This window comes from Sinocyclocheilus rhinocerous, unplaced genomic scaffold (genome assembly GCF_001515625.1).
Source record: "Sinocyclocheilus rhinocerous isolate Xijiao unplaced genomic scaffold, SAMN03320098_v1.1 scaffold2061, whole genome shotgun sequence".
NCBI classification, from domain to species: domain Eukaryota; kingdom Metazoa; phylum Chordata; class Actinopteri; order Cypriniformes; family Cyprinidae; genus Sinocyclocheilus; species Sinocyclocheilus rhinocerous.
Window position 1 is genome coordinate 55,732 of NW_015633531.1, and position 5,331 is coordinate 61,062.

The window sequence follows — 5,331 nt, forward strand, 5'->3', positions numbered from 1 at the left end:
AGGCAACGCCACGAAGAGCTCTATGACCAATGCATGGAAAAAAAAATCCCTGGACACGGGATTTTTATTTCTGCCATATGTCTATTCTAGGGACATTTTGTTACACCTTTACTTAGTGATTATTTTGCCTTATGTCTGTTCTAGAGACATGTTACAGCTTTTTGATAAAGCTCTAATTGGTTTTCTTTTGGAAATATGTTTCAAATTCACACTGAATGCATTAATGACTGTAAAGCATGTCTGTGTGTGTCAAAATCGTGATTAAAATCGAAATCGCAAAATTGATCAAAGAAATCGCGATAGGTTTTTTTTTCTTCCATATCGCACAGCCCTACTGAACATTCAACAAAATTAAATCGTGAGACTGAGAAGTTCACCTCTGTAGGTCAGATAATCCTCATTGACCTCGATCTTAAACTCTTTATATACGTCACGGAAGACGCCACTGTACACCCAGTCTGAAACAAACCTACATACCCACACAAGAGATATTTAGTTAGTTATTAAAACAAGAACATATCACAGACAACCACTGTTATATAATATATATTATTTATAAAAAGCTACATTATAATGTATACTAACTAGTCTAAACTACGTAACTATAAACATTTTTTTTTTTATTAAACATTCACATTTATGCATTTGGCACATGCATTTACACTAGAAAGTATATATTTTTTTCCTCAAATGTATGCATTATCTAGAATCAAACCCATAACCTTAGCATTGTTATCAGCATGCGCTACTATTTGAGCTAAAGCAAGGCTAAAATGAATTAATTATAAAAATAAAAAAAATATTTTAAGAATAACTTTTCTAAACAAGGATGTCACTAAAAATGTTTTTGTTGTTACTGAAAATGGATGAAATGACAAATATTAATATAATAATAATATCATCACCATTGCAATATCAAAGTAAAATACAAAAATATATACTTTTTAGAAACAAATAAACATTTATAAATATTTTTTTGTGAAATAAGTTATGGGAAACCGATGAAATTACAAATAATAATAATAATAATAATTTGAATATGATCAGAACACTGCAATAATACAGCAAGATAATAAATAGCTCCTAAAAATGTTCTTTTACAAATACAAAAAAAAAAAAAAAAAAAAAATCTAATTGGCCAACTTGTATTGTAGCTATTATTATACCAGTTTAGAGAACTGGTTTCTAAGAGAATCTATAACAGCAGCATGAACTAGTAGTAAAGCTGTATCCATTCATCAGACAGCCCAGGTTTCTCCACTGCCAGCAATGTGAAAAGCATCCAATGCCAAACCTCAGCACATTTGGGTGTGGGGGCCCATCTAATGAAGGACATATGCTGAAAATAACTCGCGTTCTCAGACGCCACTTAATCGGCTGTAAAGAAATGAAACCCCAACAATAAAAAGAAACGGGGAGCTTTGTCGCTTCTGTGGACGCCGAGCACCATGGAGACCTCAACCATCTCTAGAGGAGGAACAGGAGTCTGTGGTTCTCGTTCTCTGTACACATCAGTGTATAACCAAGCCTGATTATTCCACGTTAACCAGACTAGACAGTGCGTGTTTCGCCCGAAAACGCCCGTTCCATATCTGCGTAACAGACATGATGTACTCCTGATAAAAACTGTGTGAAATCAAAACCTACTTTTTATAGTAGGAACATGGAAAACAGAAGAAATCTGAAGGGTGAATCTAATTGGCCTCAACTCTATAATAACTCACCAATGGATCCAACAGTTTAAAGTTAAAATGTCTTAATGATGGATTCGTTTCTTAAAACACAGCTTTTCGCTTCACAAGACATTAACTGATGGACTGGAGTCATATGGATTACTTGTGGATTATTGTGATGTTTTTATCAGCTGTTTGGACTCTCATTCTGACAGCACCCATTCACTGCAGAGCATCCATTGCTGAGCAAGTGATGTAATACTACATTTCTCCAAATCTGTTCTGATGAAAAAACAAACCTATCTAGCCTGAGGGTGATTACATTTTCAGCAAATTTCCATTATTGGGTGACACCAAACTCATCAATGAGGCATTTCTGAAACTGAGCGTGAATGCAATTATCAATTTTGTTTTTGGGACTTGACAAAAACAACCTCTATTAAGCAAAAGGGCAGCGTGATGATTCTCCATTCACATTGCATAAGAACAATAACAGCATACAGGTTTGTTCCAACATGAAGTTAAGTAAATAATAGCAGAGTATCTGCATTGTGCATTTAAATGCCAGTCAGACACTACAGCATCTCACTACCATTTCACGGTATCAGTCACTGGGAAAATATAGGGTTTCAAAAAAACACTCTGCTCCTAAGTGACCTTCCTGAGCTGAATAATAGATAAATAAATAAAAAGCGAAAGGAGGAGATGCGTTTCTCACCGTGTGTACGGCTCGCAGCTGCTCTTCAGCAGTGACAGCAGCACCGGATGATTCTCATTACTGCAGTTACGCTGAGCTTCATTATACAGATACGACAGCAGCTTTACACCCCAAACACACACATCACACTGCCAATTACACAAACACCACCGCAGACCTGCACCAGACAGCCACCTGTCTTCAACACTTCTGAGCTGAAAACAATGTCTTCAAACTCCACTTCAAAGCTGATGTCTCTGACAGAAGTATTTCAAGCGTGTGACGAGAGTGTTTCTTACCACGGGGAACGGCACTCCTCCGATTCCATCCACACAACACAGCTCTGACAGATACCTGATCAGCACACACATGCACACATATAAAGACATTAACTGATGAATTAGACATTATCTGCTGAAACTGACTACATTTTTACATCTATTTTACTTTTCTTTGTCTTGATGTCCAATAATCATATCAATCGGGGCTCATCAACAAGGATTTTTTTTCTGCTTACCCAACTGGGAAAGTCAGGAAACATATTTACTTAATTTTACATTTACATTTATAATTTTAAATGACACATTTTAATAATAATAATACACATTTTAAGTGTTCATGTATACTTATATAAGTATTTATATTTTATATAAATATTTCACACAGACACACACTATATAAAACCTAAACATCTACACTCTTAAAAAGGATGTGTTATCATGTATACTTATATAAGTATTTATATTTTATATAAATATTTCACACAGACACACACTATATAAAACCTAAACATCTACATATAAAAAAAAAAAATACATTTAAATATTTTAAGAATTAATTTCATATTTACATTAATAATTTTAAATATCCCATTTTAAAAATCTAATTTATACATATTTTAGTGCTGTCATACGATTAATCGTGATTAATTGCATCCAAGATAAAAGTTTTAGTTTACATAACATGTGTGTGTATTGTGTATATTTATTATGTATATATAAACACACACATACAGCATATATTTTGAAAATATTTACATGTATATATTTATCATATAATTTATATCATATATAAATATTTTTTATATATAAACGTTACATATTTTTCTTAAATATATACATGCATGTGTGTGTATTTATATATACATAATAAATATACACACACACACACATTATGTAAACAAAACCTTTTATTTTGGATGTGATTAATCGTTTGACAGCACTAATATATTTATATTGTTTGTATATGTGTTTATTTGTACATGCACATACATTTATATTTTATGTACACATTCATACTTTAAGAATTCATTTCATAGTTACATTTATACTTTTAAATACCCCATTGTAAAAAAGTAATACATTTACATTTTATGTATTTTACATTTAATTCTATGTGAATATTTATATTTTGGTTGTGTTTGCATTTACATAAACAATATACAAGCAAATATCTTTTAATTTCATATTTACATTTATAATTTACATATCCCATTTTAAAAATAATACATATTTAAATTCTTTATTTTAAAATGTATGTACAAGTTATATAAATTATGTTTATATATATATATATATAAATCATAAATGCATAAAATTAAATGCTTATATATAAATTATATGGATGCATAAAATTATTACATATTTCATATTTAAAAGTGAAATAAAATGTATAAAAACATCATACATTTTTCACACAAATAAATTTTTTTATTTTTTGGTCTGGAGTTAGTGTGAAAAGTGAAATCATCACTTTCAGTTTTTATCACTTTCCAAAAACGACCTTGATGGACTAGGTCAGGAGTTCTGCACTGTAAATATTGCATGTTTACACCCTTTTATAAAAAAAAAAACAAAGCAAAAAAATCATATCATCCATTTTAAAGCACAGCTGTGTGGACTGCATGTGATTGTGTGACTTGGGGTGAACATTTACCTGAGCTGACGCCCCAGTTTGCGGAAAAGACAAGCGATATTTAGGAGACTGAGAGAGGCCCGCATGCACACTCTGCACACACGCTCTGTAATAATGCAGGTAACGCCCACCTGTGAAGGCCTGAAACACACAAGCATCTGTGTAACATGTTGTTATAGGAAAGGAATATACAGGATGTGAAATAATGGTCCTACATCAGTCCTAAAATACTGTAAGAAAAAACAGTATGTGTCACCTGAAAGACGAGTCCCTTCTGACTCACGCTGCTCAGAGAGAATCGGCTGAGACGCAGGTAATGTGTGCCGTACTGCGCCAGCTCACCCAGCAGTCGAAACACACTCTCAGGGGACGTCCCGGACACACATATATCCGGACGAACATCAAACTGCACACTAGCCTTGAGCGGAGAATAAAGCAAGTCAAGAAAAAAGTTCTTATTATTTGATTTCCTAATAATAAATATCCTCGTCTGATTCAAGGTTTTCCCAAAATATTCGCCTCTGGCATGTTAAACTGCACACTAGCCTTGAGCGGAGAATAAAGCAAGTCAAGAAAACGTTATTATGAAAATTAGGTGGTTCATTAATTTCCTAATAATACATGTTCCATATCTGATTGTGCACAATTCAAAGGTTTTCCACAATATTTGCCTCTGGCTATATTACCGTGCAGTTGCTAGGGTTTTCTGGGTAGTTCTTTCTGGCCCAAATAAAAAGACTAACAGTGATGCTTACATGTTTCAACCAAATAAATCCTAATAGTTAAAATCAAGTCCTGCCTACATTGTTTCACTCTGTATTGTCACATTATGAAAGATAGATGTGGTAAATTTCATTGTCGTCAATTCTCTTCACAAAAAATGCTTCTATGGGTCGTCACGCATTAAAAATGTGTTTTCTTGACTTATATTTAATTCCGCTACCTCACTGAGTGGAAACGTGGCAGAGGAGACCCTGATCAGCACATTGAGCAAGCTGACTCAGGCAGGAGCGGCGATGGTGTCTGTATGGACAGAATGTTCCTCAT

At 33.3% G+C, this 5,331-nt stretch overlaps 1 pseudogene; it reads right to left on the reverse strand.

Annotated features, from left to right (window-relative positions):
- LOC107744223 (gamma-tubulin complex component 6-like) overlaps positions 1–5,331 on the reverse strand; it is a 21,608-nt pseudogene extending 16,277 nt beyond the window's left edge.